Source organism: Procambarus clarkii, chromosome 1 (assembly GCF_040958095.1).
Source record: "Procambarus clarkii isolate CNS0578487 chromosome 1, FALCON_Pclarkii_2.0, whole genome shotgun sequence".
NCBI lineage: Eukaryota > Metazoa > Arthropoda > Malacostraca > Decapoda > Cambaridae > Procambarus > Procambarus clarkii.
This window is the reverse complement of record NC_091150.1, coordinates 58,711,485-58,725,448: the sequence shown is the minus strand read 5'-3', so window position 1 is coordinate 58,725,448 and position 13,964 is coordinate 58,711,485. Positions and strand designations below refer to the sequence as shown.

The following is a 13,964-nucleotide window of genomic DNA, read 5'->3' as shown; positions in this document are numbered from 1 at the left end:
CACCTACATTGGGGGGGGGGGGGGTATTACTAGAACTTCATATATGTCTAGGAACTAGTGTGGTTCGTACACCAGTTCATTATGTAATAACTTAATCCTATGACCAATTATAGAATCAATAAAATTGTCATCAATAAGAACATAGATTATGAATATCAGAAATTAAAGATTATAATAAACATGTGTTAAATCCAGTGAACAGTGATCTATGGTAATAATTAATCGCAGATAATTTAATTAATGGAATACGGAAAAGAGTCTTAGCTTGAAGACGTTTTCCAAGACATCAGTCATGAATCATCCTAGGAATCTCCTGAACTCATCATGGAACATTGGACGATGATTAACACGGGCAAGTAACAGCTCGGGGAAGTCTTCACACGCAAGCTGTAAATCAAGATATATTAAGTAGCAACATATTAGGCTGCTAAATATCTATGTTCAAGAAATTGGTAATGGAGAGTGAAATTAAATACTAACGTGTATTTTATTTTAGTCGCTCGGCGTGACAACAAGCTACCCTGCTATAACCTATCTCTGATGATGCATCAAAAGGGAATAAAGGTACTTAGCTAATAGGGCACTGTGTAAGTTGAGGCTTGCCGAAGCTCGCGTCCTAGGTTCTAGCGTCGTAATAACGAACTAGCGTCGTAATAACGAACACATGGCGTTGAGCCTAGCCTAGATGTTGACGCGCTTCTCTGGCCGGTCACGTTGGGCTACACGGAACAAATTAACAGGTTCCGGGCTGAATGTCAAGTTAATTCTCGTTGACGATTCACCACGATGTATCCTGTGACACTTACACCAGCTAAGTTGCTCAATTCTGCAACTATTCTTCACACCTCACAGTGGCGACTTTCCTCCCTCGTGGACGCCTACACACGCTCTCGGTGGCGCCTTCTCGATTAATGGCGTCTCCTCTGCCCCCCGCTCCGCGTCCCGCATTTGATACACAAATTATTTACTACGAATAATATCGTAAAATACGAATAATATCATTTCTCGCAGTTGCGACTGAAATGCTTGGATAATGACGGGTTTATTATTCAGAGGAGTTAAATATTATTATTTGCTCGTTTTACGATGGTAAACGAGCAATGGAGATGAATGTAATTCTCTCCCTGGCATTCACGCGTGACGTTAAATTTATTACCAGATAACAGTTGTAACTAGAAACGCTCTATTTGGCATTATTTGGGAGTCAGGTTATCGGTAAATAATTATCACACAGAACACTGTTGTTTTTAGAGAATCAAACTCAATTCTCTGACACACTGGATATAGATGTGTTTATTATGGTGGAATCTGACGCAATACTGGCGTCTGGTGACGTAAGAATTCTAGCATTATTGTACAGATACAATTATTAATACACGTGAACTCTACGGTTGGTTAATTTTAATTACTACAGTGATTAGTAGATTTAGTAATAATTAATAATAATACAACAGTGTTGTATTATGTTGGAAATTTCCAACAGCGACTGCAAATTCTTTGAGCGTATGGTAAATGTCTGTCTGATGTGGCTCTTGGAACACTATCACCACCTCTTCCCTTCTCAATTTAGTTTTCGCAAGTGTCACAGCACGCCTGATGTCCTCATGAACTTTGAGGTCTATATTCATACTTCCTTTTGCTGCGAAGACCTCCGTGATTGTTGTCCTTTTTGACCTGGAAAAGACGTGTGACACCACCTGGAGATGCCATATTCTGTCCCAACTCCGTTGTTTTGTCCTTCGGGGTAACCTTCCTCTTTACCTCCAGAGCTTCGTCTCTCATCGTTCCTTTTGCATGCGGCTTGGTACCGCTCTCTCTGCCTCCTTTCAGTAATACGACGGTCTTCCCCAAGGTAGTGTTCTGAGCACTACTATTTTCCGGGTTGCCCTCAATGATCTTCTTTCCTCCTTTCTCTCTGACACTTTTTCCGCTGTTCATGTTGATGATTTTACCCTGTTCTGTCAAGATGGTGACTCGCCTTTCCTCCAACGGCGGCTTCAACTTGAGATTGATGCCGGGCCGCCAATCATGGCTTCAAGTTCTCTACAGCTATGCTCGGTAGCAGGTCGTTCTTCGACCCCCTCTGTCGCTTTATGGTAATTTTCTTTTGTATAAGGATTCTGCTAAGCTCTTGGGGTTAATCGTTGACACTCGTTTGTCTTGGTCACCCCATATCTTGTACCTCCGAGTTGAATGCTCTAAGGTCCTTAACTTACTTAAGGTCTTGTCCTATACTTCTTGGGGAGCTGATAGGTGCACGCTCCTCTCTTTACATTCCTCTCTCGTGCTGTCTAAACTCGATTATGGCTGTCCTGCTTACTCGTCTGCTTCTCCCTCAAATCTTCATTGTCTTGATGCTATTTACCATACTGGGTTATGCCTCTGCTCTGGTGCCTTTCATTCGACTCCTACCCAGAGCCTGTATGTTGAAACCGGCATCTTGTCTCCACAGGATCGCCGTGATCGCTATTCTCTTCGCTACTTTGCGTGGTCCCTACAACACCCTCACTCTCGCCTATGTTGTACTTTGACCGTTATCCCTTCTGTGGGCCCTGTTCCCTTTACCACCTTCACCTATCTGTAAGGTTGTCTTGCCTGCAAGGTTTTCTCTCGGTTCGTGTTGCCAATGTTTTTTCTCGTGTCGTTCTGTCCTTGCCCCCGTGGAGGGTCCCTCTTCCTAAGTTTTGTAGAACCTTCACCCCACATGACTAAACTTTTACTCCATCTACAGTTCCGGAACGCCTTTTCCTTGCTCACTTTTCTTCACACTCCAGCTCCTTCTCCGTCTTCACAGATGGGTCTGAGTTTGCTGATGGTGTAGGCTACTCCGTTGTCGTTTCTGACTACACCTATATGTGTCGCCTGCCTCTGGAGACTAGCGTCTTCATGGCAGAACGTTATATAATTTTGCTTGCTCTTCATCAACTGCTTTCTCACCGTTGTTCTTCCTTAGTTGTTGTAGTTGACTCTTGCAGTGCCCTCATGGCTCTGGAGTCCTTTCATCCTGTTTATCCTGTGGTCGTTGAAATTCAATATTTCAATATTAGCTGTTTCTTATCTCCAGCAGATTAAGACAGTCAAGTTTTGCTGGGTTCCCAGCCATATTGGTGTTTCCTTAAATGAGCGTGCGGATGCTGCTGTGAAAACGGCTAGCCACATTTGTACCATCTCCCGTAAAGGTGTTCCTTATTTCGACTTATACCCGGTTATTCATTCCTCAATCCGTGCCAGTTGGCAGGGTTGTTGGTCTTCTGTTTCTGGTAACAAGCCGCGTGCTCTTAAGGGTAGCGTGTCCTTATGGCCTTCCTCATACCACTGTAACTGGTGGTGGGAAACGGCTATGGCAAGGTTACCTATTGTCCATACACGCTTAACTCACGGTCACTTAATGGAGTGTTGCCCTGCTCCTTATTGTCCAAACTGCGTTGTCCATCTTAAGGTTGTGCATGTCCTTGTTGAATGTCCTGACTGCCAGAATGTGTGTGCATCTTGCTTCCCAACTGTTCCTCGCGGAGACCTGTACCGCAATAGAATCCTTGGTGAATCGGACACCGTTGATGTTCGCCTTATGTGCTTTTGTTCTCGTATTGGCATCCTTAGTAAAAAATTAGCACCTTTTGATTATCCCGCACATTTGACGGTGCTACATAGCACCCCCGGCTTGGTGCCTTCTTTTGATAATTACTTACATACTTTTGTTTTCAGTATGCTGTCGCCTGGCCTGCAATTATTTCTCTTTCCACTTAGAAATCCTCATCAGGACAAGGACAAACACGCTTGTTTATCAGTCAATAAAGAATATAAGAAACAATAAAGAATAACCCTGTGAACAATACACCTTCTGATTGCCTCTACTAGGCTGCTGCCTGATCCTCTTCAGCAACTCACCGTGCCTCAGTCACTTTGCCATCTGGGCTAAGCATCGTATATGGAATTTAACACCATCAAAAATACGTCAACGCTCTCGCCTTGCATTGCCTCAGACATTCTACATGAATCCATCCACCTCTCAAATATATATTGTTGCCTTCACAACCCTCTGTATCTCCTCCGGAAGATCCGTTACTCTCACTCACAACAAGTCTCCTCTATGATGATTGATCTTTCTGAGAATCACTATTGGGAACATTCATCAGTGGGTCCTCACATTAAGTATATCCTCTTGTACCTTCTTCTATCTCACTGCTACATCAACTCTGGATGCACCACGTCCATCATACATGAACCTGTAATTCCATTACCAAAAAAATAACAACATTCCATTATACCGTAATTCCATTAACATAAAATAACATACAGACCATGGGTACCCCTCACAGTCTGTACCGTGGGGGTACTCCCCTACCTGGGCAAGTCCACACCGAACCCCCCCCACCAGGAGAAGCACAGCCCAGGGGCTCTTCTCCTTCAGTCAACCGGTGGAGCGAACCTGCATCGCTCTCACCTTCATTATACCAATTCCCCTTAAACTCATTATATTACTTCATTATCTCCACAAACTTTCTAATCTACATTCATAAACACTATACAAAATCGCTGGCCACACGATATCACTGCAACAATCTATATGTGGCAGTACACTAAGCTCTTATCGCAAAATATGGAGATAGCGACGCTCGTCGCCCCTACTTCCAAATATGGCGCTCTGCTAAGTCGCCCACACAATTATCTTTTGACCGTCACTAATCGGTTCCTCTGAATCATGACTTGCGTGAGAGAGGTCGCGGGACAGGTGCCACTCAGGTACACCTGCCCAACAGTACTCTTCTAGGATTCACCACCATGGTTCCTCAGGGCACGACCACCCAACTGTCTTCAGGTCACCCTTACTCGTTGCCACTATTTAGGAGATACGTCCCCAAATCCCCCTTGGTGACGTGCTACTCTTTCTGACCTCTCTGATCTGCCCTCCCACAGATTCCTCACGCTTTACTCATGAAGCTCTTCACAAATTCTGCTATATCTTACCACAAATATCTTTCCTCCTCTGGAGCGACGAGATACGTCCTTCTCTTAAGGCTTTTTCACAACAAGTTCGGTCTTACGACCTTGGCACACAACATGCTTCTGCAATGACGTCATATTTGCACACGACACGTCACATACAGTCGTCCTCTCACTTCCAAGTTTTATCAAAGATGTTCATCTGGGACTTATCTCCCTTGTGGTCACCTCTAATGACAGTTGATTGCACTATATAATTTCCCAGACTCCTCACTATGGCCAGGTGGGGAATAACTTTCACTGTGGGGTAGACCTACCTCATAAGGCTACATGAAGGTTCATAGCAGTACTCAATTCTGGTCTCTGTGTATGCATTGTGTTTTCCGTTAGTTGTGTGTTCTTACTTCTTCTATGCTCTTTTGCTTCACTTTGCTTCTAGACTCTGCCTGTTGAACCATGGATAATGCACGTCTTGCTTCCCTTAGCCCTTAGTGGTGGTATAAATCTTTCTTCAGCTTCTTTCAGTTTGTCTGTTAAGTAGTCCATGTCCTGTGTTGATTTTCCTCAGAGTTCTCTTCCCCATTCTATCCGCCGCAGGAATTCTTTGACCTGATATTTTCCTCTCCTGTATGCTGGCCATACATTCTCCCCCTTGTAACATCTTTTCATGGTCTTCATTGTCACTATATATTCAAAGAGTAAAACACAGTGGTCACTGGCTCCAAATGGCATTTCATAGTCAATGTTTTCAATACCAATTTTTTTCTGTGTGAAAACCAGATCTAACCTAGCTGGTTGGTCATCACCCCTTTTCCTTGTTTCCTCCCTGACATGTGGCATCTGGAAGTTCCTCTCTACTACTTCTACAAGCTTTGCTCTCTGTGTTTCATCTCCTCCTCTTGGGTTTATTGTTTCCCATAGGATTTGGCCAAGGTTGAAGTCTCCCATTACCAGGAGCTTTGCTGTCTGTCTATGGGCTGTATATATATATAACTCCTTGGAGGATGTTACAGCATGCTCTGTTTGTAATTTCATATTCTTGCCCGGGTCTACTGTTGTTCTTTGGGTGTTGTAGGTTATGGTCACAACCACTTTCTTACAATCCAATGAAATGATTCCCACAATAGAGTCCCTGTAATTGCTTACCACCTCCAAAGAAATCCTTTCAAGTATCCCAGGTTCTCTTTACTGGCAGAGAAGACAGCACCACCATCTCCTCTCTGTAGTCATTTGCTTCTCCTTATTTGGTATTCCCTCGGAAACATCGCATTGGTAATCATACTAGGTACTTTGACTAGGTACTTCTCTACTAATGCTATTTCATCGGGGTCTGCTTTCTCAGTCCTTTCTTTGCGTTCAACGGTTTTATTTGATAATCCATCACCATTGGTGTAGCAGATCTTAAGTCTTTATTGTTGTATTGTCCTCTGTCAAGTTTCACTGTGGGGGGGGGGGTGTACTCACCTAGTTGTGCTTGTGGGACTTGAGCTTTGGCTCTTTGGTCCTGCCTCTCAACTGTCAATCAACTCATGTACAGATTCCTGAGCTTACTGCGCTCTATCATATCTACATTTGAAACTGTGTATGGTGTCAGCCTCCACCCCATTGAAGCCTAATGCATTCCATTTGTTAATTACTCTGACACTGAAAAAGTTCTTTCTAACGTCCCTGTGGCTCATTTGGGAACTCAGTTTCCACCAGTGTCCCCTTGTTTGCGTACCACCCGAGTTGAATAGTTTACCCTTGTCTACCCTGTCAATTCCCCTGAGGATTTTGTAGCTAGTGGTCATGTCTCCATTACTCTTCTGTCTTCCAGTGCCGTAAGGTACATTTCCCGTAGTCTTTCCTCGTAACTCATGGTGTGTGTGTGTGTGTACTCACCTATTTGTACTCACCTATTTGTGCTTGCGGGGGTTGAGCTTTGGCTCTTTGGTCCCGCCTCTCAACTGTCAATCAACTGGTGTACAGATTCCTGAGCCTACTGGGCTCTATCATATCTACATTTGAAACTGTGTATGGAGTCAGCCTCCACCACATCACTGCCTAATGCATTCCATCCGTTAACTACTCTGACACTGAAAAAGTTCCTTCTAACGCCTCTGTGGCTCATTTGGGTACTCAGTTTCCACCTGTGTCCCTTTGTTCGCGTCCCACCAGTGTTGAATAGTTTATCCTTGTTTACCCGGTCGATTCCTCTGAGGATTTTGTAGGTTGTGATCATGTCTCCCCTTACTCTTCGGTCTTCCAGTGTCGTAAGGTGCATTTCCCGCAGCCTTTCCTCGTAACTCATACCTCTTAGTTCTGGGACTAGTCTAGTGGCCTACCTTTGGACTTTTTCCTGCTTCGTCTTGTGATTGACAAGGTACGGACTCCATGCTGGGGCCGCATACTCCAGGATTGGTCTTACATATGTGGTGAACAAGATTCTGAATGATTCCTTACACAGGTTCCTGAACGCTGTTCTGATGTTAGCCAGCCTCGCATATGCCGCAGACGTTATTCATTTTATGTGGGCTTCAGGAGACAGGTTTGGTGTGATATCAACTCCTAGATCTTTCTCTCTGTCCGTTTCATTAAGTACTTCATCTCCTATTCTGTATCCTGTGTCTGGCCTCCTGTTTCCACTGCCTAGTTTCATTACTTTGCATTTACTCGGGATGAACTTCAACAGCCATTTGTTGGACCATTCACTCAGTCTGTCTTGGTCATCTTGTAGCCTCCTACTATCGTCCTCAGTTTCAATCCTCCTCATAATTTTTGCATCATCGGCAAACATTGAGAGAAACGATTCTATACCCTCTGGGAGATCATTTACATATATCAGAAACAATATAGGTCCAAGGACTGACCCCTGCAGAACTCCACTCGTAACGTCTCGCCAATCTGAGACCTCACCCCTCACACTGACTCGTTGTCTCCTGTTGCTTAGGTACTCTTTTATCCAATGGAGTACCTTTTCTTTCACTCCAGTCTGCATCTCCAGCTTTTTCACTAGCCTTTTGTGTGGCACTGTATTAAAGGCTTTCTGACAATCAAAAAATATGCAGTCTACCCACCCTTCTCTTTCTTGCCTTATTTTTGTTGCCTGGTCGTAGAATTCAAGGCAGGACCTGCCATCCCTGAACCCATGTTAATGCTGTGTTACAAAGTTCTTTCGCTCCAGGTGCTCCACTAGCTTTCTTCGCACAATCTTCTCCATCAGCTTGCATGGTATGCAGGTTAGGGACACTGGCCTGTAATTCAGTGCCTCCTGTCTATCCCTTTTCTTGTATATCGGGACTACGTTAGCTGCTTTCCAAATTTTTGGCAGTTCCCCTGTTGCCAGTGATTTGTTATACACTATGGAGAGTGGTAGGCACAGTTCTTCTGCTCCTTCCTTTAGTATCCAAGGGAAGATTCCATCTGGGCCTATAGCCTTTGTCACATCCAACTCTAGTAAACACTTCCTTACTTCCCCGCTGGTAATCTCAAACTCTTCCAGTGGTTCCTAGTTAGCTATTCCCTCTCTTATCTCTGGGATTTCTCCTTGCTCTAAGGTGAAGACCTCCTGGAATTTCTTATTCAGTTCCTCACACACTTCCTTGTCGTTTGTAGTGAATCCTTCTGCCCCTATCCTTAATTTCATGTGTGTGTGTGTGTGTTTGCGTATGTGCATGGGGGTACCTGTACTGTATATGTTTGTGAGTGCGTGACTGAGAAGCTATGCCAAGGTGATGAGATGAAAAATTAATTCCCCCTTTATTAAGAACTGTTGTGTCCCCCCCCCCCCCCCGAACATGTAGTGGCTCCCTCCCCCAGTAAACAGGTCCTGTGTAAGTTGCCAGGTATTAGGCTGAACTATGTGCTTGAAACCTTTCCAAATTCCGCTAAAATTATATTATTTAAAGGTTGACTGTTGCACTGATATGTATATAAAAAAAATTTAAATGTTCATTTGTTCAAAATCGCTAATCTCCGAAAATTCTTCACGGATAGCTTTGAAATTTTCACACAACATTCCATTTGCATCCGAGCGGGTTTTTATATACATACTATATAGATGTCACGTCTGTGACTGGAATAACATGTTTTTTTTCAAAACTGTGTTTTTCATGTGTGGGAAATCTTTGAAACCTCTATATCGATTGCTTTAAAATTTTGACATAACGTTGCATTCGAATAGGCGCGTATTTTTATATACCTACTATATACATGCCTCACCTGTGACAGGAAAAAACATGATTTATTTGAAAAACAGCACCATCTGATGCACGTAATAGCAACACACACTATTCTAAATATGTTACAATTCCATTTCAATGTTTCCGATTTCATTGACAAATTTAATTTTCATAGATTTCAATTTATTTTCCTTTTGATTTAATTATTTTGTGTGACATTGAGTGGGAATTGAGCTGTGTTGGTTTACCATATCGTTCATTTCATCAGTATAAGGATAGATGCCACACCTGTGACAGGTAAAAACATTTTGTTTTTAAACATTGCCATGTGTTGCAGGAAAGACCATCACACGCTATACTAAATATGTTACGATTCCATTTCAATGTCTCTGATTTCATTGATAAATTTAATTTTCAATTTTATTTATTTTCATTTTTATTTAATTATTTTGTTTGACATTGTGTTAGAATTGAGCTGTGTTGTTTACCATACCTTTCATTTTGTGAGTATAGTTTATTTTTTATTTTTTCATTTTTTTTTTTATCTTTTTCTTATATTTCAGTAATGGGAACATCAGATCATTTGATGTTCCCAATTTTCTAATAGGAACATCAGAGCATTTAGGAATGCATCAGACGAGGGAGTGGGGAATGGTGGGAAGGACGAGGGGTCGGGAGAGGAGGATGGCGGGGAGGACGAGGGGACAGGGGAAGGGGTAATGGTGAGGAGGACGAGGAGACGGGGAAGTTGGGGATGATAGGGACGAGGGGACAGGGAATGGAGAATGGTGTGGAGGACAAGGGGACAGGGGAGTGTGGGATGATGGGGAAGACGAGAGGACGGGGGAGGGGGAATGGAGTGAGGATGGGAGGAATGGGAGTGGGGAATGATTATGAGGACGAGGGGACGCTGGAGTCGGGAAGGACAAAGGGACGAGGGAAGGGGGGGGGGGAAATCGTGGGGAGGACAAGGGGACGGAGGAGTGGGGAATGGTTGGGAGGACGAAAGGATGGGGGAGGATGGAGGAATGGAGGGGAGGACTGGGAGACAGGGGAAGGCTGCTGTGGCTCAGCAACGCTGAGCCACAGCAACGCATGGCCGGGTACAGCTAGTTATGTAAATGTGTTCTGTTACAGAGATGAGCAAAGGGATTCCCGGGCCAAATGCTGCCGCCTGGACGAGCAGTTGTCTGGATGAACAGCAGCAAGAACGTGCAGTCGTCGGGGCGAGCAGCAGCTTGAACAAGCAGTCGTCTGGACCAGCAGTCGTCTGAACGAGCAGGAGCCTGAGAGAACAGCGCCCACCTGATGTCATCAAATATGTTTGACATTATGGACATTGCTGACCCATGACAGGAGCCCCGCCCTCCTTCAGGGCTGAGTCTGAAGCATTACTTCTGGGCTGAGTCTGAAGCATTACTTCAGGGCTGAGTCTGAAGCATTACTTCAGGGCTGAGTCTGAAGCATTACTTCAGGGCTGAATCTGAAGCATTACTTCAGGGCCGAGTCTGAAGCATTACTTCAGGGCTGAGTCTGAAGCATTACTTCAGGGCTGAGTCTGAAGCATTACTTCAGGGCCGAGTCTGAAGCATTACTTCAGGGCTGAGTCTGAAGCATTACTTCAGGGCTGAGTCTGAAGCATTACTTCAGGGCCGAGTCTGAAGCATTACTTCAGGGCTGAGTCTGAATCATTACTTCAGGGCTGAGTCTGAAGCATTACTTCAGGGCCGAGTCTGAAGCATTACTTCAGAGCTGAGTCTGAAGCATTACTTCAGGGCTGAGTCTGAAGCATTACTTCAGGGCCGAGTCTGAAGCATTACTTCAGAGCTGAATCTGAAGCCAGTCTTTAAGATGCAGAAAAGTGTCTTTCAATTAGTCCTCCAGGATTCACACAATCCTGTACTAAACGCGACCCAAACATGTGAGTAACAACACCAGAGGCCAGACTAACATGTGAGTAACAACACCAGAGACCAGACTAACATGTGAGTAACAACACCAGAGACCAGACTAACATGTGAGTAACAACACCAGAGACCAGACTAACATGTGAGTAACAACACCAGAGACCAGACTAACATGTGAGTAACAACACCAGAGGCCAGACTAACATGTGAGTAACAACACCAGAGGCCAGACTAACATGTGAGTAACAACACCAGAGGCCAGACTGACATGTGAGTAACAACACCAGAGGCCAGACTAACATGTGAGTAACAACACCAGAGGCCAGACTAACATGTGAGTAACAACACCAGAGGCCAGACTAACATGTGAGTAACAACACCAGAGACCAGACTAACATGTGAGTAACAACACCAGAGACCAGACTGACATGTGAGTAACAACACCAGAGACCAGACTAACATGTGAGTAACAACACCAGAGACCAGACTAACATGTGAGTAAGAACACCAGAGACCAGACTAACATGTGAGTAACAACACCAGAGACCAGACTGACATGTGAGTAACAACACCAGAGACCAGACTGACATGTGTGTAACTACTTCAGGAATGCTTGGAATATTTGTTCACACCAGAACACAAAGTGAATAAAGATCACGTCCTATAATTAAACAAAAAAAACGCATAATGCCACCAGTTGCAACACGGGGACCAGCCCCATCATGACACCTGAATAATCACAGGAAGCTACCCTACCCTGCCTCCTCCTCCTGCAGCACCGTAAGCTACCCTACCCTGCCTCCTCCTCCTGCAGCACAGGAAGCTACCCTATCCTGCCTCCTCCTCCTGCAGCACAGGAAGCTACCCTAACCTACAGGAAGACTGTACTGTTGAGAGACGGGACGAACACTGGGAAGAGGTTGGGGCTCATACCTGAGGACAATATCAGGTGCAGGAGTACTGTTGAGAGACCTCCACCTACAGTGTCGCCGAGGGCAGGCCGCTGTCTCAAGTGTTATTTTAACAGTTATATGTTTAAAAATATCAGCGAATATAGACCACGAAGCGGATTTCTTTGACGTTAGGAAAACAACTTGAATATTTTATGGCCAAATAATATGACGAGCAACTTACCTTACCTTAGATCAGGAAGATCCTGTCCCTAACGATTACCCGATCACTATCACAAAACTATACATTATCATCCTTCTGAGATGACACCACATAAAGATATCCGTGAAAGGCACCGACTAACCTACAAGGAGATAACAGCGAAGTCTTCCAGCTGGCGATAGAAAATGGATGTTCAAATGTAAACATTATTAATAAGCAATTTTGGTGGGGGAAGAAGGAGGGTCCTGGAGCCAGCACCTGACCCACGCGGGTATATGACGCCAGGAAGTAACCAGGAACTTTCCCGGGAACAGTACGACCAGCAGTGACTGTGCCCCGAGGCACTGGTACACACTCTTTTGGGACAGTTCCATGCTGACATTCACCGTCAAATGCTCGTGACAGTGAGACATCTGTCAACCTGTGGACAGTGAGACAGGTGACAGTACTGTTGTACAGTGAGACAGGTGACAGTACTGTTGTACAGTGAGACAGGTGACAGTACTGGTGCACAGTGAGACAGGTGACAGTACTGTTGTACAGTGAGACAGGTGACAGTACTGTTGTACAGTGAGACAGCTGCCTCTACACGACACACCAACTACCTTCCTCTACACGACACATCAACCACCTGCCTCTACACGACACACCAACCACCTGCCTCTACACGACACACCAACTACCTTCCTCTACACGACACATCAACTACCTGCCTCTACACGACACACCAACCACCTGCCTCTACACGACACATCAACCACCTGCCTCTACACGAAACACCAACCACCTGCCTCTACACGACACACCAACCAGCTGCCTCTACACGACACACCATCCACCTGCCTCTACACGACACATCAACCACCTGCCTCTACACGACACACCAACCACCTGCCTCTACACGACACACCAACCACCTGCCTCTACACGACACATCAACCACCTGCCTCTACACGAAACACCAACCACCTGCCTCTACACGACACACCAACCAGCTGCCTCTACACGACACATCAACCACCTGCCTCTACACGACACATCAACCACCTGCCTCTACACGACACACCAACCAGCTGCCTCTACACGACACACCAACCACCTGCCTCTACACGACACATCAACCACCTGCCTCTACACGACACACCAACCAGCTGCCTCTACACGACACACCAACCACCTGCCTCTACCCAACACACCAACCACCTGCCTCTACACGACACGTCAACCAGCTGCCTCTACACGACACACCAACCACCTGCCTCTACACGACACACCAACCACCTGCCTCTACACGACACATCAACCACCTGCCTCTACACGACACACCAACCAGCTGCCTCTACACGACACACCAACCAGCTGCCTCTACACGACACACCAACCACCTGCCTCTACACGACACACCAACCACCTGCCTCTACACGACACACCAACCACCTGCCTCTACACGACACACCAACCACCTGCCTCTACACGACACACCAACCACCTGCCTCTACACGACACACCAACCACCTGCCTCTACACGACACATCAACCACCTGCCTCTACACGACACACCAACCAGCTGCCTCTACACGACACACCAACCACCTGCCTCTACACGACACACCAACCACCTGCCTCTACACGACACACCAACCACCTGCCTCTACACGACACACCAACCACCTGCCTCTACACGACACACCAACCACCTGCCTCTACACGACACGTCAACCACCTGCCTCTACACGACACAGGTCTGCTATGATAACGACACCTACGACTCTCATAGAACGTCTCATAATATACAGTGTATAATACTCCACATACAACATATCACAGGCACCGTGTATTA

The 13,964-nt window shown here is 45.5% G+C and overlaps 1 protein-coding gene across 1 annotated transcript in view; it reads left to right on the top strand.

The window, feature by feature from the left end:
• Positions 1-12,721, top strand: part of LOC123755425 (synaptogenesis protein syg-2) — a 773,573-nt gene extending 760,852 nt beyond the window's left edge. The window contains exon 14 of the mRNA XM_069312426.1: positions 10,242-12,721. The gene's annotated coding sequence lies outside the window, so the exon portion shown is untranslated. The remainder of the gene's footprint in view (positions 1-10,241) is intronic.
• Positions 12,722-13,964: the final 1,243 nt, after the last annotated feature.